This window comes from Neopsephotus bourkii, unplaced genomic scaffold, assembly GCF_033783945.1.
Source record: "Neopsephotus bourkii isolate Nb327-2 ecotype Australia unplaced genomic scaffold, CSIRO-AGI_Nbou_v1 NB_369, whole genome shotgun sequence".
Taxonomy (NCBI): Eukaryota; Metazoa; Chordata; class Aves; order Psittaciformes; family Psittacidae; genus Neopsephotus; species Neopsephotus bourkii.
In genome coordinates, this window is record NW_026900875.1 from 2,049,754 (window position 1) to 2,072,447 (window position 22,694).

A 22,694-nucleotide genomic window follows, 5' to 3' on the forward strand; every position below is an offset into this window, starting at 1 on the left:
CTTGTAACTTCTCTCTGGTGAGATGTCATTGCATTAGCTTGCTGGGCCAGCAGCAGCATTTTCATCTTCAGAATTAATACATAAGTCAAGGTAAAGCTAGGCACACATAATCTTTTTTTCTCACGTTGGGTTGGTGGTGGTTTTGGGGTGGTTGTTTTTTGGGAGTTGTTTTTTTAATTAAAAAAAAAATAGGAATCCACAGCAGTCTGAGCAGCTATAATATTCTTGTTCATGAAACCCATAATAACTAAGGTGCAAATTACATAGGGAGTAATTTTCATATCACTGAATTGACATTAAAATCTTATTTGCAGATGTAATCAAAGAAAATACCTTTCTTTGCACTTAACAAATCAAGAAGCAGAACTGAATGTGTTTCAGGCTGATTGACCATATAGGTGACAAACTGGCACTTTTCAAGAGTAAGTTATAACTTTTTTCATGCATCCACTGAAAAACAATAAGAATGTGCTTTTATCTTTATTGTCTGTAACAGAAGCCTTATGCAATTATACTCACCAATGCTGAAAAGTTAGATGAGCCAGACCAATTGGAAACAAAGGGAAAAATTCAGATACTCACTGCAGCTCATGCAAATGGTGCATTTCCTTTCAGTTTAGTACTAACCTTTATGGAAGAGCTGTGAAATTTAATAGCTTTAGCTGTATACAGTAAATTCAAATACAGAAATACCAGCCTGAATTCTCTGCTCCTTACATGGTTTATATGTTGGCAGACTCCACCAGTGTCAGGGAAGTTTCCCAAAATTCCCAGCTCAGAATGAATCCTTCTTTGTAGAAGGGTGGCATCATTAAGAAAAAGAAATCGTTCTCCAACACAGTGGCTGTGCTGAAGCAGTTTTGCCTTTTTATACTACATTTCTACGTGGCCTTCAACAGTTTTACTGCCTCAGACACAAACAAATTTTTTTGCACCATGACTCCTGCCAGGTTCCATCTGGGCTCCTGCTCCCTGAACCATGGCACGTAAGGTACTTCTGAGCTCACTTCTTTCTTTACGTGCAGTCTGCACCACCACCCATCAAAAAACACTCAAAACTATTGAGCAAACCCAGTGTTAACTAGCCATACAAAACCATGGGAGGTCAGAGATGGGATTGCTAACACCATTATATATCCTTGCAGAGGATTTTACATCTCTGCAAGCACAGGGGATGATGTGATGCTCTTTGGTGCAGAATAAGTTATTCATCAGGCAGCAAACGTAGATCTGATCTTCCTTACTCTTGTTAGTGTTAAATCAATTGGCTGATGAGACTGTCCTGAATAACACTGGGGTAGTTGATGGAAACAAGTTATTGTGCCTTCCTGCAGAATGTGGTTGAGACTAAGGAAGACCAAAGTCCAGAGCCTCAGGGCTTTTTCTGCCCCTGCCTTAGGAGGAGCAAGTCATATGGCTTCTTGTCTTCTGCCCTCTGCATGAGAGGGCTTCTTTCCAACTTCCCAGGGATGTTATGGGAATTAGTCACAGATTGGCCCAACCTACTGATTTTTTGGAGTTCTGTCTTGTTGTTCCAGAAAAGTTTGCTGGTATGTAGGTTTGGGCTTCCAGCCCATTTCAAAGCTAAGGGCTAGCCAGGAGATCTAGATCTGAATCCTCTATTATTAGGGTGCTGAGGTGAGTTGGGTTGGCATGCAGGGAGGTGAGAGCAAGAGTTTTTGAGCATTAAATACTTCATGGATGGAAGATGCTTGACAAAGATTGAGCAGTGTTGATATTTGAGGTAGTGTGGCTAATTTCTAGACCTGACTGATCTGGGTAAAGGTATAATCGTGCTTTTGTTTTCACCCCTGAAACACCAAAGCCATCTGCCTGTTGGATGGAGGGAGTGTCCAAAACACTCCTCTTTATTTTCTGTAGTGCATGTGGTTTTAGCTTCTAAAATTGCTATAAATATATTTGGAAGATATTGCATAAATGTATATACATCACAGAGGCTCTCATCACCCACATGTGTGTGGAAAACTCCCCTCTGATGCTTCAGGATTTACTTAGGAAATGTTGGTGGACTTATCTCAATTGCACTTCAATTAAGAACCACTGGGATATTGCTTCATCACAATATTTATCACATATTTATAATATATCCTGTTTTATCTTTTCCAAAGAAGGAGTCTTTTTGCCAAAGAGACCTTACTTCACTAAGGTGAACTTCTTAACCATGATAAAAATTCTCATAATCTGTGGCTGTAGTAATGTCTGAAGTGTTCCTTTCAGAAAGAACTGGAAGATCACACAGACATTTCTGTTCAAGTCTGCAGTTTTTGCTCATGCTGCTTTGACTTTGTCTAGCATTTATTGTCAAGTAGAGCCTGATCCCATGATTTGTGTGGCCAGACGGGCCCCAGGAGTGTGCAGGATCAGGGTCTAATTTAGCAAAATATTTAAGTCCCTGGTGTTGGTTTTAGCGCAGGCTTAAAGCCATTGCATGGTGTGACATAAGCCATGGGTCTGCAGCCATTAATACCAGACTGATTCTGTATCACCCAGTCAGACATACTTGACCTTGGTAGGATGTGGGTACAGACAAATTTCTGTCAAATTACCCAAAATGCATGAAATGGCTTGTGTGTCACTCTTATGCCAACTTCAGGAGGGCACATGGTAGCTGATCCAGTGTAACATCTGGACAACAGGAATTATTATAAGATCAGTGTTTTGTGTTCGGTGGCTGTGGCACTTCCCAGATGTTGCAAGTAGCCCTACAACCAGATTTACTGGCTCTTTGAACCATGGCTTTAAAACTGTCTACTTAAACTTTCTCCAGAAGATTGGGTTGTCTTGGTTACAGCCCAATCCTTAAGCATATCCCCAAGGCTAATACTAATATTTTGTGAATATGATGGTTTTATTGTCACTTAGTTTAATTATAGCCTGAACTTTGCTTTTAAAAACAGGAAGCCACGCTCATTGCCTTAGTCTATCAGATAATGCACCTTTAATTCTGTTTTGGTGGTGTTTTTTTTAATATTTTAATTCTTAGATTTTTATCACAGCTGCGAAACACTTGGGTAATGACTTAAGCATAGAGGTGTGGTAGTGCTGAAGTGTTTATCATAGTGAACGCTACATAATACAGTTTATCCTGACAGCAGGAGCGAGACTTTTGTGAGACACAGGCCTTAAGTTCATTTTCTGCCTATCAGTAAAATGTGCCTGATAAGAATGAGAAAAAAAGTGTCTTTTAGAGAAATGGTGATTGTTGAAGAGAGTATGCAACAAGCCATACTGAAAGCTCTTTGGGCCTGTTGCGGTTGCTGCCTGGCCATGGTCATCCAAGCCTACTATAGGTTTGGTAAATGCTAGTTCCTTTTGATTTTGAGAAAGTCCAGCAAACAAGTGATAACAGGACCCAAGAGATGGTCCTTGAGAGAAATCCTGTCTTTGCTTTCCTTCAGCATCAGAGATAAATGCTAGACACCTGGTGCTTTAGCTGAATGGCTCAGAAAGGATTTGAGTTTATAATTGTTTCCTTTTGATATCTAGTTCCTGCAGTTGATTCATCATGTTGATTCGCTATTTGTTCATTGAGTTAGGTTGACTACACCTTGTATAAACTTCAGTACTATTAAGTCAGGGCTGTCAGAGAGAGATGTGCTGAAGAGACTCACTGTGCTGCAATTCCCATGAGAAAACACTAGTGATGGTAATCGAGGGCTTGTTGTCAAAAGATAGCAGGAATACTTAGTACTGTCTACAGGTTAGTACAGCGCAAAATAAGAGCGAGCTGCAAGAACACTATTTCCAGGCAGAGCTGGTTACAATTTTTACACTAAATTTTGTGATGTCAGAAAGGCCATTATTTTAAGTAAGAAATTCTCTAATTTTGCAATGTTATTCAAAACAAGTTTTGGTTTGGTTTGGGGGAAGAAAAGGGTTACTATGACAATTAAAACCATATTGAATTTTTATCTAAAAAAATTCAGAATTGTTAACAAATATTTTCATGTCTCAGAAAAAAATATGTCTTTTTTCTCAGCTTTATTTTGTAGTTCTTGGGTTTCTTCTGCTGGTAAATTAAAGTTCCTGTGACAATTTTGAAAACTTCTTTGGATAAAAATTCTATTTAAAAACAACCACATGTATTCCTGGGAAATGGTTCAATATTGGACCTAGCGAAATAAAAAAAAACCAACACAGCAACCTTGAAGCTTTTAACAATATATTTTTCCCTATTTTTAATGAGTTTTGCTAATATTGAAGGCAGTGGGGTTTTTTGTTAGAAAAATCTGAATAATATGACTCTCTGAAAATAACAGTGTTATTTCTATTGGGTTCAGTTTTCTTCCCCACCTTAAAGCCGTAGACTGGCTGGCTATGGGGAGAGCCAGGGTCATTTTCTGTGGCAATTGCAATTTCTACTTCGGGTTTCTCCCCTCTGAAATTACTGAAGAATATAAGCACATTATGGCAACTGCCATGAAGATCAAGAGATACTGATTGACCTTCCTCTCCACATACCCTTCTGGACTTGTCACATTTCTAGAAATATTACCTGGCTTCCTCAGTATTTCACATTTGAATTTGCAACAGTCAATTGCCCAGCTGGCATTTGAGCAACGAGAGAGTGTAGGCTTGTGAAATTACAACATTCACCCAGCCTCTAAAAATCTAAGAGAAAACCCGTAACTTCAGTAGGTTTCCTGGTGGATATTGTGGAACAACTCTCATTTCAGCCTGAAATTCTCTGATCTGAAAAAAAGCTCGAACACTTGCAGACCACTCTGGCACATAGACTCACATGAACACACAAGGTGCTTGTGAGGCTACAGCTGGGTGGAAATACAGGCTGTGATATTGAGCTGTGTATACCCCACTGGGCTTCATTCCTTCTCCCTTTGGCTTCATAATACATGTGGAAGCAGTGGGGTTGATCACTGGTATCAAGAGTATTCAGTTCACAGTTGTGTTTTAATTTTGCTGTTTGTCCACATTTCTCGTCACATTGAGATATTTTAGAAAATGAGGAAGGAAACAGAAGCCCCAGGTGGTGGCATTACCTTTACTTTTCCAGGCGTTAGAGTCCCCCATGGGGAACATGGCACTTGGGGTGTCTCTACTTTATTGCCTCTGCCTCCTTTTGTCCGCAACTAGCTCTTGTTCCCACTTTTTCCATTTGCTCAACATGCAGTCAGTTGTCTTTGCACTGAAGATGGTATGTTCCTTACTTAACAGCGGTCTTGTGAATCTTAGCCAGGAGTTGGAAAAACTTTTCCAGAACTTTAATCAAGGAGTTTTGTGCATTCATAGTATCAGTGGCCTGCCACATGGATAGCAAAGAAATGATTATAATTATTGCTTTTAAAACAATTATGAAATTGTGCCTTGCTTTTTCAGTCATATTTAACCATGTAATTTAGAACCACATGATTGCAGAGATTTATCATGAAGAAATTGGTTTGAAGGATAGTTTGTTTGGTTTTAAATATTTTTTTTCTCCAAACCCAAATTTATTAGCTTTACCTCTTTTATTTTTTTCCTCCAGTTTTATTCCTTTAATATGTTTGTGTAAAAGGGCAGCCAGAATTTGCATTCGTGAGAGACAGAAGATCTTATTTGGTCTTGTATGTGGAGCTTTCATTTTCTTTTATGTTCCTTCAGGAAAATTCCTCTCTGCCCAATTGCTCATACTTAGATGTCTTTAAATGCAGGCTGAACAGTAAGGTTTTTTTGTTGTTTAATTTAGTGTGTTGCTTGCTTTAGTGGTTGTTGTTTTGTTGGGTTTTTTTAATTAACCAGATATTGGGTACTGTGGCAGCATTTCACATTAATGCAGAATGTTAATGCTAATTTTCATAGAAAAGACAAAATTAGAGTCTTTCCCTGTCTCCAGTGCAGTTTTGTTACTGTTCTGTGTACAACACTAATATTAAGCCAGACTGAAAAGGCAAAATACTCAGTGACCTACTTCCATTCACCAGCAAGAATCCTTTGTCAGCTGACTCCTGTTTGTTTGTTCGTTTTTAAATGTCGGATTAGAGAACAAGCATCTCCTACAGATGAAAGAAAACAGTGTTTTCATGTGCAGGAAATCTGGGGTTGCAGTAACAGAATATTTTCTTTGTGAATTTGGATGTCATGGTGTTTTAAGCTCCTGCCTGGAGCCTAAATCAATTTGGCCTCTCATCCAGTTCATCTCACTGGTGCTCCTAAAAGGCTTCAGCCCTGCAAAAGCTCATGCAGCATTTTTGGCTGCTTTCCCTTGCTCCCATTTGGTACATATTTGCACAATTTAACTGAGCTTTTATTTCTGCTGAAGGTCAGATGCAAGCGATACAAAACACTAAACTTTATAAACAAGCAAAGCCATTTCAACCACAGCAGTTTGGACTAGAATGGATTTTTAGGTGGCGCACTGTCTGCTGGCCTTTGGAGAGGGGATCCTGAGACTACATTGGACTGGAACAGGATGCAAAGCCACAAGCCTTGGGTTTTTTTAATAAACTACTTACTGTAATCCAGCTACACAGTTTCAGCCTCACACTTCAGAAGCTTCCAGCAGCAATGCATGTACAGGCACTTTCTCTCTTACAGAAAGTGAAACTTTCCCAACCAGAGTAAATTTAACCTATTGCATAAGATGCTGGAAGTTTTTTTTCCTTGGAATTCTCACCATAACCTCTATGTGTACAGGATGAATAGGTTTTTTTCCCTCCCCTCCTTCCCTCTTTTTTTTTTTGGACAAGATTAGATGTTGCATATTGATGAGCTAGCATTTCAAAGGTCCGTGGGGCTTTGGAACATATTAAGAATCTCTGAAGTTTAATATTCACCATGTTTTAAATATTCAGAAGGAAAAATCTGCATAAAATGGCTTTTGATAAATACATTCTAAGGATTCTTTCTTTATATCTTACGCAACCGCTGTGGGGATTGTGGCTGTGCCAGTTTTGTTCCAAAGTGTCCTTTGTTTCTGCATTTCAGGACCATTTTGATCCCATTTGTATGCCCAGTGCTTGTCCTGAAGTCTTTTATAGCTTCTACTGGAACTGTATAGCAAGCAGATGGATGTGACCAAGGCAGAGGCACAGCTGAGCATCATTAACTCCTGAATGTCTGCTTGACTGCTCCCCCTTTTATGGCAGCTGGGTATGTCCAGCCTCTCTCTGTGGTGCAGTTTGGGATCACCCCAGCGGTCAGGCCTGGCTGAGATCTTTCTGCAAAGGTTCTCACACCAGTGGGGATGTAAGAATGGAGAGACAAGATCCTGGGTGCAGGAGCAAACAATGTGACCTTTAGTGCGTATCAGGTCTCACAGGGCAATTTTCCCTTCCCTGGATGTCCCTTTTCGGTAAGAGTCTCAGCAGTAAGAGAAGTGTTATTAGGAAAGCCCTTGCTTGGGTATGTCCTGTTACCCATGCTGTTGAAAATCTGACAGAGGCTTTAGATAAAGAGGATCAGTTATGGGCTGCAAACACATAGCTATTTTACTGTAACATTAGCTCTCTTGTTTGCCTTACCCTTGATTTCCCATGGTACACACCATGGTGTGCAGGACAGGTTCTTTGTTCCTGCTTACACACAGCCTTGACTTTGTCATGCCAGTCCCTGTTGAATCAGCACCTGGTGCTTGTTCTCAGGACTCCTCTGGCTTGGGCCAAGGGCATCCCATGCTCCTGTGCAAAAGGTGGTGCTTCCAGGTTTTGGCTTACAAATAATGCAGCCCTTTCAAACCCACCTTTCCCCTTTCATGGATTCCTGACAGAAGTAGGATTTTAAATATTTCATAGCATTCTTCTTTCTTCTACCTTTTTGCCAGATGCCTTGAAAACATTGTCAGATTACGATCTGAGTGGGAGTTTTCAGGATCAATTTCCTCTCTTTCTTGATTGCATGGTGTAGGTTTGCAGTGAGGGTTTTATCCTTTTTTTCTTTTCTTTTTTTTTTTTTCAGTCTTACAGAACAGATGCCTTCAGTTTATGCAGAGAAAGATTGTCTGTGATTAGCACTAATCCAGGATGGCAGGATTGGACCCCCACAGTGAAAGCTAGAAAAGTGATTGCAAAAGTATTCTGTTTCTCCTTTATTAATTACACAGGAAGTTTCCACTGAAGGCTCATGTAGCCCAACTAGCCTATGTAATAAGTAGCAGGGCCTGTAATTACAGTCTGTCTTCTGATCCTATCTGTGCTCTGACTTTCTAGGCACCACAGTTCTGTTTACATCTGTGTCTTTGTCATCTTTTAAATTTTTGATCGGTCACTACGGGAAGTAGAGCACAAGGCATGAGCCCTACAGAGGTACAGCGAGTCTAAACAAGGGAGTCCTTCTCCTTCTCAGGTATCCACCTGATCTGGGACACGGAACAGAGCACAAGGAACATGGGGGGGGTTTACCAGCTGTGCAGTGGAGGGAGCGGGCTGCATGCCAGCTGGGTATCTTTCAAGATCTTGGAGTCTTTGTAGGACTGGAAATTTGAACCTTTTGCAGGTCTTAACTAATGTACTATCCTGTGAGGGAGTTTATGTATCAGCATTTCTTTGTTCAGAGCAGTTTCTACAGGGTTTGATTTTTCTTTTCTGTAAGATTCAGCAGGTTATGGTTTCAAAGAGATCCTTCCACATATGGCATGACGAGGGAGATGGCTTTTGGCATCATGCAGAGAAGCTGGGCTAGAAATCCTAGTACTGGTGTGTACAGCAAGGGTAACTTGAGTGGAAAGGAGAAGGCAGTGATTTACATGTGGTTCAGTACCATGTTCACCAGCTCTGCACACCAGCAAGCACAGCCTTAAGCAGATCGTCTCACCAGCTTGTCAATCTTGAGACCTGGTAATAAGTAAATGGGCACCTTGTGAAAGTGTTTGGTGCTGGTCACCTTGACAGTAATCTCGTCTCTTCAGAAGTTAGGGTGAAAGTACAGAATGGTGCCCCCTGGTCTTTTTCTTCAAGGCATACTCCCAGTGCTATGTTTGATCAAGAGAAACAAAAGCCATTGTGCAAATACTATACTCTATGCAATGAAATACTAACAATCCATTATGTATACTTCTAATATCCATTAAACTGTTACGCAAATTGTCCCTTTTCTGCATCTTGCACTGTTATTTAATTATTTTTGGTCTGACTTCTACAAAAAAAAAAAAGCCCTCAATTATTTTTGATTTTTTTTTCTAACTAGACTTCTAAGAAAGTTGATTCTTTAAAGGAAAAAAACCCTTAGTTTCAAGCATGTTTTTTTCAGGCTTCGAAATTAATAATTTCTATACCTGACCCAGTTCCTGCAGCTGCCAAAAAAGAAAAGAGAAAGCTATTTAAATTTCTCATAGAACCATTTATCTCTTAAAATATGCCAAGGCAATTTGAGGTGGGGGTGGAGACTCAGCTATTTATCTCAGCAGCTTGATTTTTCTCTTTATGTTTCTAACTGTCAGGGGGGAAAAAAAATGGTAAGAAGCTATTCTTGGGCTATTATTGATGTATTGTGTACCATTATGCAGGATGTCTGCTTTGCTATATACGGAAGGACATTAATAATAGCCATCTCCCCTGCCCCCACCCTCAGTTCCTCTTTGGGAAGATATGGCTTAAACTGGAGCATCTGCCGTGTTCAAATTGCTGCTCCCTCCTCCCCTTCCCCCAGTTCATTCCCAAACTAGTTTTGTGAACAGGGCTAAGGGAATAAGGAGACAGGTTGTATTTGCCTGCTACTGCGGTTGCTCCAGGCAAGTCATTTCCATGCCATGTACATGTCTACCCTCTTCCTTCCCGTGTATTGCACCTCCTTTCGTTTTAAGTTAATCAGTGCAAGGAAAAACCAGCAACCCCTTTCTCACTTTTTCTCACAGGGGCTGGCTGGCAGAACAGGCTCAGCAACAGACCTCTCATTTGTTATTACCCAGCATTTCATATCCAGAAACATGGGTTTCATTATTTACCATAAGTAGGAAAATGTATTCGTGTTCCCATCCCTCCTACCCCAGGTTTAAAACAGTGTTATGAAACTTTAAAGGGTCTGTCCACTTGTTTAAAGACTCAGATGCTTTTTTTTTTACTTTTGGAAGCAGAGCGTACAGTGAACAGGACTAGTTTGATGTTTAAAAAATAGCCCCACTTCAGCATTCCCCTGAAGTGCGGGAAGTCCTGTCTCCACAGGTCTGTGCCAGGAGTGTGACAGCCCAGAGAGCAAAGCCTGCTTGAATAGGAAAAAGAACTGGCCTGCCCCACTTCATCTGTAAGAACAGAGAGGTGAAAATAGTAAAGGGCAAAAAATAAAGGACATAATTGCTCTGATTATTATTTTTTTTTTAAATTACTGTTCCTATGTCTCGTGTTAATTTAGTTCCATAGAACCTTTGCTTATTCAGCATTTCTGATAGTCAGGACCATGTGCTTTTTATGGTGTCATTATTTTTGCTCATCTTTTGTTGTGTCCTAGTCTTGTTTTGGTCCGTATGTGGTGTGTAGCCATTTAGGTCTGAGCTCTGAATTAAAACAATATTAGAAGCCCTGTCTAGGAAAGATCACCTAGAGTTTAGAACCAGCAAATGCAGAGTATTTTCCAGTTCTGGTATAGAGAGGTTTTCCAAATACAAATTCTAGATAGGAGGAATGCCTTTGTTTGGGAAAGTGCTCAGATTTCAAACCAAATTCTGAAATCTTTGAATTTGAAATTTGAATTTTTGAATGGCCATTCAGTATAGTTTCTTGTTGCTTTTATTGTCTTCCTTGGTGGTGGCCAAGGAGAAAAAATGCCACCCTCTGAAGCGTCGCCTTAACTATAGCCAGAGCCCAGCACCTCCTCTGCAAATGTCTGCTCCATCTGCAGCTTGCCACACTGCTGTGGCATGGGAGCAAGGAAGGCCTGCTAATGAAGCAAGGTCCGATTCACCCTCTCTGTAGTGAGAGCTGTTCCCTGTAGTGAGTTTGTGTCCAGACTAGGGTTTGATCCTGTCTTCCTAGTTCAAGTATTTTGCCAGAAACGAGTGTTTTCTTTCTGCCATTAGCTATGGGATTGTGTGCAATCATTAGGATTTGCAGGGAGGGAGGAGAAGATCCAATTAGGCTACCTTTGTGCTAATGTTCCATTCAGCGCTGTATGATATAAGAGCAGTTCGCGCTGAAATGCACAGCTGGAGGTTGTGGTTTTCGTTTCAACTATGTTGAGATGGTACCCATTGAAAATACAGAACTGGGGCACTTTTCTTACATCTGCCAGTGCTTTACTGACAGTTCTGTATGGGTTGGAAACCCATTTTGGTTTGGCAAATGGGTATTTTCTGCCTTGTTACCTGAACCTGATTTGTTCTTTGCTTTATCCATCTAAAAAGTAGTATTTCTAGTGTGCCTAATGCCTAAGTAGCTAAGCACCTGACAAGCATCTCAGCAGAACAGCCAGCAAGGTGAAGAGTAGGCTATTAACAGAACTGCCTTTATAGAAGTCGTATTCCACTTTCTTCACTATGTGCCTTTTCAGAGACCTGCGGTGCTCTTTATGGGCAGCAAAGAAATAGTGTTAGTGCCAAACAGTGGTGGGAAATATGAGAATGATGTAGAGAAGCAAGAGGTTAATTTTAAGCATCTGTTCTCCACTGAGATAAGCAAAGCAGTGGCTTATCCCATCAGCACTGCTTGTCATCTCGCTTAACCCACCTCATTGTCTGGTAGGCAACTGCTCAGTAGTGGAGGTACTTGGGTATATCTCCTCAAGTGTCTATCTTACCAGAACTACAAAGTCATTCGTATATGAAGATTTTATTCACTTAATATTATTTCTTATAAGTTCTGTTACTTGTTTTTTATATAAAGTTAGAGGAGAAAATTTGAAGGTGAACCAAAGCCTGGGTGTTTCATTGGTGCTACTGTATTAAAAAGGCTGATGTGCTCTCACTTTCAATCCTCAAAATCATGTTTTAGGAAACTTTTTCCTGCTGTAGTCAGAGAGGAAATGCAAGATTTACTGGAAATGCAGGAAAGGTAGAGGTTTGATGTTTTAATGCTCAGTACTGCACCACTGTGATCTCTGCTGTTACCTCTGGAGAGTAAGGACTGAGTATTGGCAGAGGTATGGGCAGAGCAAAGGTATGCTTGGTCTTTCTAACAATCTTGCTAGACAGGATCTGCCTTGGTGAGACTTCAGCTTCCTTCAGGGTCTTAGTTTCCTATGCCATGGCTTGTGTTTTGAACTGTCAGAGAGACTGGAGGGCTTCCTCCAGTACCTTCCCTCTGGTTAGTCAAACGATAGACTAGGAGTTCTTATTCTGCAGTTTCGGTAATGGCACTTTCCCGCTCAGAACAAAGAGCAGAAGTTAGTTGTACTTCAGAGCTTAATCTCTAACACTAGCTTTACTTGTGGGCTGATGTAATAAATGGGGTCTGAATCACACATGGGTCATTCCATAATGATTCCTATTGGCTAGATGCCCATGGTGAACCCCCCTAGGACTGGGAGATTGGCTTAGCTCTTTGAAACTGCAAGGAGGGAGTGCCCCCAAGAATGTATTTGTCTTATGTAGCTGCTATGCTTTGGCCTGTCCCTGCCAGCTGTAGATCTGTCTGCTCTGGGTTCACCGGTGAGGATGTTTATTGGATGTGCAGTAATTCATAGTGGATGACTAGGCCAGGTTTGAGGTGGTATTTCAGTTTTATGGTAGCTGTTGGTTTAGCCCTTGAGATAAGAGAAGGTTTCCATTGTTGCCTTTGTTGCAGTTGGGAGTGGGCGTGACCGTCCACGCTTCTCCTTGCCCTGCACCAGCAGACAGAGGCTCTCAGTGATGTGGGAAGTCTCTTCCTTTTAAATGTGAATCACTTGCCTAGGTATCTTGGCAAGAAAGGGGCACAAGGAGGCATTCCTTACATAAGGCATGCCTTCTGCTGCACAATCCATGCCCTCAGATCCTAATGAAGTAACATTACTTGAGCTTTTAGTACTGGTCTCCTATCTGTCAGAGCTTGGGGATACCAGAGTTTTACCCCTTTCTGAGCACAAGAACTACCCGAGTCTGTGAGGGGCCCAATCCTGCTGCCAATGGAGTTTTCCCAAATCCTGCGAGTTGCTGAATGCACCTCTGGTGAGCTGCTGAATAGCCTGGCTTGTCACTGAGCCCATCAGGCCGCTTGTCTCTGTACTGACTACTTTTGTCGGGCTTTGAGGGCACTCAGGAAATGCAATCAGCACCTTACGGGATCAGTCCGCTGAGTAAAATATGAAGTTTTTTTTCTCTGGTAACTTGTGTGGATGAATTGAAAACCATTTATTCCAGCTTATTCTGAGGACAGATGCAGCATATACACATTTTCTATATTTATAAATATATATAGATATATATATTTTGTTCTCAGCTAGTTACCTCTTCTAAACTACAATTTCCAGAGCAACCGGCATATATTTTTTATTCAACACATAAAATGACTTTTTACAGTAAGAGAATGAAAGCTGTTTTAAGCATGTGTTTTCTGTATTTTTATTATGCATTATCCAATTATATTGAGATGTATTTTCCTCTTTGCTCTACTCTTTCAGCTGTTATCCTTTTTCAGTTATGCTTTTCTAATGTTTTGTAAGGGGAAATAAATATGCAAAATCGCCAGATGCCTTTTTTCTTTGGAGAAGAAGTATCACAAATGCTTTTTTATTACATTTTACCAATCCAATAAACTCCATATAAATTTCATTTTTGTTTGCTAGTGTGTGAAATTATTTTTTTTAGTTGAATGGTATTTACTTTCTCCCAAACTCCACCTGCAACTGTACTTCATATCCTCCATCTCTCTCTCCCAGGTTCAAAATTTCACTACGTGGCTCCTCAACATATCATTCAAGAACCTCTTTCACTGTTGGGTGAAGCAAGGATGGTAGAAATATGGCACAGGAGAGAGGCTATGACTGCTTGTACTGGCCATCTCTTCATGAATTTTGTGCTGTTCTTAAAAATGTGCACCTTTGCAGTAGAGAGACCTCCATCCTTAAACCATGAGGTAATGTGCAGAGGGTTATACCTGGAGGTTGCCCACAAGTATTCTCAAATTTGAGTTGTGACCATGTGACAGCAGAGCCAAACACCTTGCTTTGCAGCTGAAAGGAGGAACATTATTTAGACTATTATGGGGAGAGTACAGAGAAGTGTGGTTTGAAAAGCCCATCTCTTCTAGGAAGTTGTTTTTTAGGCTGTCACTGCAGTAGATAATCAGGATTGTTCCTGGTCAGTCCAATCTGCTTCAAAAATACCACTGACCACCACACACCTCTCCAGTCAGAGAAGCTGGCACAGCACCAAACCCTCACCAAACACCTTCCCTGACTGAAAAGCTTCAAATGGTGGGGAATCCAGTGTATCCTGGTAATCTTTTACAGTTACCATTTCTTACCTGCTAAATATCTGATCCTGCTTAATAGCCTCTGTTTTTCTACCCTCTCTGTCCTTAGACCTTTCTATTAAAAGTCCTTTGCTATCAGAAATGTGTGCAGAGCTGCACAGGTTGTCTTCAAGATGGGATTCATCTCAGTGAACTGAACAGCCTGGAAGACAGCTTTGTTGTCCAAGGTGGCCCTCTAGTTCTGTCACGTTTAGGTGAGCATCTGAGACAGGCATGTTTTGTTTGATTTGCCAAGGTAAGTAGCTCCAGAGAGGATGCATTCAACACTACAACATTAATCCAGGAAGGTGGGAGCTAGTAACAAAAAAAAAAAGAACCAAAAAAAAAAGGGGGGGGGGGGGGGGTGACTGGGGGGAAGAGGACAATTAAAAGCATGGGGCTTCTTCCAAAATCTGACATCCCCACCCAGAACTGATTTGCAGGGGGCTAACAAGGAAACACAAACCTTGCCAAATGAACATCCTGCTGATGCACCAGTAAAGAGGATCATTACTAGTGCTCCAGGAGAAAGCAGCAGGTCAAAGTAGTAGTTGACTCTACTTTGAAAGGCACAGAGGCACCCACCTGTCGGCCTGACCCAGTCTCGAGGGAGGTGTGTTGCCTACAAGGGGCTCGGATCAGGTATGTTGCTGAGAGGCTGCCTGGTCTAATAAGTCCCGCTATTACGCACTTCTTGTGGTCCATGTGGGTGCTAGCAATATTCCCTGGCAGTGTCCAAGGCCAGGTTGGATGGAGTCTTGGGTAACATGGTGTAGTGGAAGGTGTCCCTGCCCCTGGCAGGGATGTTGGAACTAGATGATCTTAAGGTCCTTTCCAACTCAACTTTCTATGATTCTATGTATCTTTAAGGGTTAAATGAGATGAACACTGTCCTCCATATCAGCAAAGGTAGTTTTCTTGAAACTGTTTTTCACAGAGTTGTAGAAAGATTCAAAGGCATGCAGTACAGCTAAATCCATCCCTTATTGTCATTACCAATGAAATTTGATATAATGTCCCCTTGAAGACATTCTCAGAAGGAGATCCCACAACCTCCTTGGGCAGCATTTTCTTTGCCCTTGGAGTCTTTCCTACTGTCCAGACTAAATATTCTTGGCTGCAAACTGAATCTCGTACTTCTTTTCCCACCTCCAGTAAACATGACAGACTTTTTAGTAGGTTATGTATTGTCAGAGGATGCTTCGATAGCCATGGAAAGAGGCATAAGCAGCAGGTTCACTCCCAGCTCCTCCCCCCTTTTCCCAGGGAATTTTAGGAAAGGCCTGTGCTGTCCTCAGGAAAGAATGAACTCTGCAGCTTTTTCCTACAGGACACAGGAGTCTGACAGGTTTTGTCTTGGCAGTAAAGGGAGTGTGATGATGTAGGGCTTCAAGTCCATTCAAGCTGCTATATCGTTTTCCAGACTCAATATTACTTCCTTTATAGCACAAGGTATTTTTTCCTAAACTTGTTACAATGGAAAAGTTCCAAGGATATGTTGTCCACCTGCACATCAAAATGCATTAGCAGGCCAGGGGACAGAGGCGAGGGCCAAGGGTGGGGGAGCTATTAATTCAGTAGTTTGGCGCTCCTTTTCTTGCAATTACGGGCAATGAGAATCCTTTGAAGACAATGAAAGCTTTGGGAGTGAAGTGTATCTAAACCCCAGGTGCCAAGGCGCTCTGTACTGGTGGTTTAGGGCAGGATGGAGGCTGTGGAGGCTATTTGGCAACCCCTCAGGTTGCTCTGTTGGTGGCATTCTGGTCAAATGAAGAAGCAGTTGTACAGCTGTGTTGTGATGCAATGGCTATCTCCAACTGTGGCTACTGTAGATTTAACCACATGGCTTTTAACAAAGCTGGGGTTTATGTGTTTATCTTGAATGTACCTAGGCTAAGTTGCTGTATGACTGTCTCTGCATCACAAATGGAGTTTTATTACAGAGCAAGGACAACTTGCTTTCAAGTTAATTTTGAGAAGATTTTTGGTGCTTTGTAAGTTTACTCCTCGGTTTTCAAAGCTGGAAAGAATCTTGGAAAGCTGGAGAATCTGTCCCCAGTGCCTGTCTTAGCAGGCAGCATTGGTTTTCTGGGCAGAGTTCATCACTTCTATTTCTAATAGTTTGGGAGAAAATAATCCAATGTAAGCAAGCTGCAGGGCTCCCTCTGTGAAAAATGAATGCATCCAAGGGGTCACTTCTCTGATGTCTTTTAGATAACTTTTTATGTCAGGATGAACTGTTTTCTGGAGATGCCTCTCTACCTCCATTATCTGTCAAGGAGCTCTGAAAGACCAGCATAGACCAGACCTCCTGCTTTCAGATGGCTGAAATTGGAGAAAATAAATGGACAGAATGAGCGCGCTCTCTCACAGCTCTAATCCCCCCAAAATGGCAAGTGGCTGCGTAACACAGCACCACCTCTGCTTCAAAAAACAAGCAGGGAAAAGGGGGAAGAGGAGTTTGAATGGGGTTGTCAGGAGAATTGCTTCTGATGTCAGTGTCACCTGTCACAACCTGCCACGGTCATGAAAGACAAAGTATGATTCCTCCAGTGACACAGAAGAGCTCTTCCCCACAGCACTTTTGGGATGAAGGCTGGGACCTCTCTAGTCCGCTGCACCAGATCCAGGCACTCGTAAAACTGAGTCACAGTGAGGGAAGCCTACATCTACCTTACTGCTGAGAGGTTTGGGGGACAGTGTTTTATTGATACTGAATACACTTAAAATACGGGTCAGTCCTGGAGAGGAGCAGAGACAAAGCAACTGCTTTCAAAGTGCTAACTGGACCTCCAGTGAGGTGTCACTGGGAGATGACACTGTTTTCCACAAGGTAAGGAAAAATAAGTATGTCCAAATCACTGCATAGCAGAATGGGCAGCTTTTTTATCTTGCAATATTGTTGATGTTGGACTGAAACTGCTGCCTTAAAGTATAAATGTAAAGACGCTGCTAAATCATCACTATTTCAGCAACTAATTAAGGGGTAATGCTCATGGTGCAGCAGCATATGAGGTAATAAACGGCTTTGGCAGCTGATTAAACGCTGGCACTGAGGCATTTAATTACAGCAAAAGCCAATTACCATGCACATATTCTGACACCGTGGACATTACTCCTGTTCTATGACAGAACAAGGAAAGGCAATAAACCATGCTATAGAGGTGTATAGTACAAGACTCTCCAGCTTTGCCAGAGCCAGAACCCTTCCCTTCTACTGGCTCTGAGATGGCGGCTCAGTCTCTACATGGAAGGCTCAAAACACAGTCCCAGCATAAGAATTGTTTGTAATTTATAGGACTTATTTTAAATCTAGAAACAGAGCCAAATACTGCAGATCCTCCCTGTACCAAGGTACTTTTAACCATTTGTAGAAAATAATATTCCCACACTCAGGTTACAGGTGCTTTTAAAGCCTCACCTTAACACATTTAGCATCAATGGGCAAGTCAGTGGCACTTATGCATAGCCTTTTTTTTCCCCTTTAGTTATTGCATTGCAGAAAGCATAATCAGTTACAGAACACCACATGCCATTCTTCAGCTAATTGATTTAAAAGCTGAAGTCTGATTTTCACAGGCTTTCAGCTCTTGCACCATCCATTTGACTTAACCAGCTCCACACCTCTTCAAATTAAGTCTTCACTCTCTTTAACCAGAAGTGAATTTTTCCTTTTGAAGGAGTTTCCTAGAGAAATTCTCTCTTAGAAAATCCTTGGCACGAAACCTTAGCCAGCCTTGGCATGCAAACCTGCCTCACGCTGGCATTAACAAGCCTCTTATTTAAATGTTGATGAGCTCTTTGCTGCCAGTTAGCAACGGGAAATGCAGTCTGTGTGTTAAACGAGCGCTGGGAATGACTTCCAAATACCAAAATGTTTGTTAAACTCTCGGCCCACCTCTTCCCTCCGTGGGGGTGGGAAGCTTCCCAGCAAATTGGCCCCATTTTGCACAGAAACTGCCAGGCAGGATCAGACTAAGGATCCCTCTTGTTCCATGGCCTGCCTGGTACTGATGCCAGAAGGGTAACCCACCGTACTGCTGGTGTGGCAGTCTGCCCCAGGGGACCTCACCCCGACCCCCATTTATTGGAGATGGTCTCACAATTTGAAGGCAGGCTTTCCCCACCGTAGTGCACTTTTGGATGTACTTGTTCGATTTTAACCATGATTGTTATACAGTGGGTATGGTGGCTGTTACCTGTACTGAGAGCTGATGAATCGCACCACTAAACCTTTTTGGAGTCACCTGGTTCTCCGCAGTGCTCTACAGAAATGTATCCCCCAAGCTGATTTTGATGACACCCTCTAAAATTCCACCTGAGGCTATGGGAACAGTTTCTACTTGCCTGCCATCCCACGGAGACCAAATGCCTTGTTGCGTCTAAACCAGAAATATCGTATATAGGAGAGCTCTTCTGTCCGTCTGGGACTGCTCTCTTTCACAGTGAGTCTGAGGTGAGTAAAAGAATGAGATTCAAATACTAAATACCAGGCAAGGGAGTCTCCCTCTACCCTTGTGTTACCTTTGCTGCTTTCTGAAATCAACACATTCCTCAGCCAAGGAACGTGTAAATTCTTTTGGCTATCACTCACTTTTGGATGAATCCCAGCTGCACATATACACAATAGTTGGTTACCTCAGTGTTTGAATGAACGAGAAAGGCTTTGTCTGCTAAAGATGGGAGCTTTCAATCCCATTTATGGTACATTATATCAGTCTGAAATAGCATCTGTGAGGTCCTTAAACTGAACCACCACCAGATTTACAGCCACTGCAGAGGAGTTAGCAGGCTGGGTCCAAACGGCTATAAGCAGTAACCATATTCTCTTGAAATAAATGCTTTCTCGGCAAAGTTGACCTGAGGAAGAATGTGTTGCTCATCTGAAAATCTCAGCTTGTTCATTTATTCAGAGAATGTCTTCACTTCAGAACTTAAAGAGATGAGCTTCAGAGCTGAGAGCCAAAGACATGCTTCTTGTCATTGCAGAGCTGGTGACAGCTACTCAGACAGGGAGTTTCCCGTGTTATGTCCACACATCCGCAATGTAAAATGCAGGGGATCTGAGTTGTTCAGCATCATGGAATGGGCAAGGCAGTTCAACTATGCAAAATCTTTCACTCAAACCTCTGCCCAGAGGATGATCGGGACCTCAATGGAAACTCAGCAGAGAGAACAGCAAAAAACACGCCTGTTCTCAGTTTTTAACCTCTGCTGCCTTGAAGAGCACTTGAAACATCCTGGCAAAGCTGTAACTGCAGGGCCAAAACAGGATGCACAGAAAGTCTTCCCCAGCAGCCTATTCTCGGATCACTTCCAGTCTGTTGGTCACCTGTGCTATCTAATGCTGGTCAGACTCAGGGGAGTTATCACGCTTACCATCCCCATTGGAAACAGCTGGGGGAATGGCTGTTTGTTTTCAGTTGTCCTGGGGAAGTGCAGGAAGCCAACTGAGATGGGGAATGTTTTGCTTGATGCTGTGCAGACATGGCCAGTGACAGCCCAGTCTAAGTAGGCAGGACACATGAAGAGCGGGCAGTGCTGCCAACTCAAGCTGCCAGAGTCTTGTGTTTATGTGAAATTTTTGGCTTTCATTTAAAATAATAATAATCATAATAAAAAAAATCTGACCCGCTCAATTGGAAATATGATCCCTGAAGAGTCAGAAACCACAAGGCCATTCAAAAAGGCCCATAATTCATATGTGTATGCTTATAGCTCTTGATTTTTAAGCCAAAATCATGGTGTTTGGAGGCCTAGCTCAAGACTTATGAATTCCTAGAGGCTGACAGTACCAAGTGGGGAAAGGGCAAAATTAGCACATGGGAAAAAGGAGAGTTGCCAAAGGTATGACGGCAGGTCAGTGGGAGAGCCAGGCCTCCTGCCTCCTCGCCCCATGTACTAGCCACATTGCCTGGCCTCCTTCCCCAAAGGAAATTAAGAGTCCTTAAAGCAATCCTGGCTATTTTAGTCTTGTGTTTCCATTTTCCTTTTGATGCTCTTTATTTTCAGCAACACACAGATATTGCAGCATCCTGCTGCTCCCTATGGGGTATTATTCCATCTATGGGGCTCATGGCCATGGTACTGCGTGCTGATGACAGCTGTGGGAGTTTGTAAGTAACTTAACATTTGCATACCATGAATATGTGGCTGTGAGCATGGCCCAGCTCTCTGTGCAGCCAGCCTGTGCATGTTTGTCAGGGACAGCAGCATCCTGCATGAGTCTAGATCCCAGGAGACAGCAGTTCCTGGTGCCTTGGGTGACGTTTTTGTGTATGACTGGCTGTTCATAATCACAAACACCTGGATAGCCAGCTTTCTGTTCATCACCCGGGGAAAACTGGGCTTACTTTTAATCACAGCAAAAATCAGGGTCTTCCTGGTTGAGTAGCAATCATCCCTACCTGAGCCATTTCCAGGATCTGATATCTGCCCACAAGCAGAACACGGAAACCTCCTGGCACAGCGTGCAGTACTGGCCAAGGGCAGAGCCTGCCAGCAGCTCCTCTCCCTGTCATACTGACTTCTAATTTCTGTTTACACCAGCACAATGTCAAATATTGCAGCAGCAACCCTGGTGGAAGGTGAGTCTTTTGGAATGGAGATGTTGCTTCCTCTGCTGAGGCCTTTCTAATAATGCCAAGATGCTTTTCTAACTAATTAATTACGGGGCTTTGGCTGAGTCTCTAATGATTCCCATCTTCCTGCTGCTGCTGTGCAATCAGCACTACTTGCAGTGCTGTTCAGAGCAACACTGATGCCATCAGAGCAGACAAATGAACGATATGGGGAGGGGGGGATTGGTTTTTATTTTAAGCCAGTTGTACTGTGATCTTCTTGACTTTCTGTTCTCTGATGTACTTTCCTGGAGAAGAGGATAAAGGTATGGGAGGCAGGTAGTTCTAGCAGTTCTTTAGCCCTGACCAGGATTACTGTCTCAAGGGAAAAGCTTATGCAAAGTGCAAACAGTTCTTATCTTCTCATTAAAAAGCCATAAGGTCCTCAAGGTCCAGCCTGTGTGTGCATCCAGTTGACTTGGTAGATCAGAAAAAAAATTGAGGCTACAGTCTGGAAACTTTGTTCCTGTACCCTCATTATTGAGACTGGCTCTAGGTGGAAGGGTCTCGTCAGAGTCAGTGCTCCAGAGCCCAACTCTTATTTATGCTGTGATAGAACATAGTTGTAGTGCATAGCCTCTTAGGCTTGTCCAGAGAAAAAATACTTGTCCAAATACTTGTAGACTCAGTAGACAAAGACTACTGCATGACTTGATTAGGCTAGACCAGATTACATCTATTTATTGTATTATAGCATAGTGGTGTGAAAGAGTGATTTTCAGCTGTCAAGCCATACCTTTTCATGTTGCAGTATAAGCCACCTGCCCCAGTCTTGCCTAGCACTTTATTGCAATGGCAACCACAATTCCTCACCTAAAAAAATCTTAAGCAGAGTAGAGAATGAAAGGCAGCAAGAGCAGGCAGCTGGGAGAGCAGCAAGTAAGCACAAAGGCAGCAGCCTGAGGAAACCAGCTCTTGAATGGCTGTGGGTCATTGTAGAGCAAGATACCAGGAAGAAATCAAAGGCAGATGCTGGTGTCCTGTTAGGCCCGTTCCAGGAGATGCACAAAGAAATATTATGGTATATTTCTGAGATAGATACATGGGATGGAATAGGTACATTAAAATAAACTTTGAGTTGTTTTTCTGTAAGTTTCTGGGTTTGGGTTTGAGTTTGGGTTTTTTTACTTTTTGGTACTTCTGAACGTCTGTATAGGTACTCCCATTTCAACCCCTGTGGCATGAGCCAAACAGAGGAGATCCAATGAAGTTTTTTGAGCTCTATAACTAACAACTGGTCCCCTGAGCAGCAGAAGTGATTGAGCTGCTTTTCTATGGATCTGTGGCATATCTAGATTCTTTGCTAAGAAGGAGCGAATTCAGTCTCCAGTACTATACTTACAAAAGGCCTTACTGAGGTTATTTCTCTCTGACAAAAACGGAATGGAATCTAGTATCTTTAAGACCTATCCACCTCATTCCTTTCCCTCTAGTTCAAGGGAGTGAAATTGGTGAGGGAATCCTGAAGTTATCAGAGGGTGGGAAAGATGGCTGGTAGGGAAAAGCTGGCAAACAGATGAAAGCAGATAATGCCATTATGCATAATAAGAACCTCTTTGAAGTGGGGTGTATGTCTAAAAGGACACAAATTAAGGTCAGAAATACATTTTCCATTATTCCTTCCTGGGGCACCTGTAACACCAAATAGATGTCACAGTGGCCTCCAGCACACCAACTCACCAGCTGAAACTCCTGCTCCTGGTACAGCTCTTTCAAATACATTCCTGCTGCCAAGCATCCCCAAAGCCACCCCATTGCT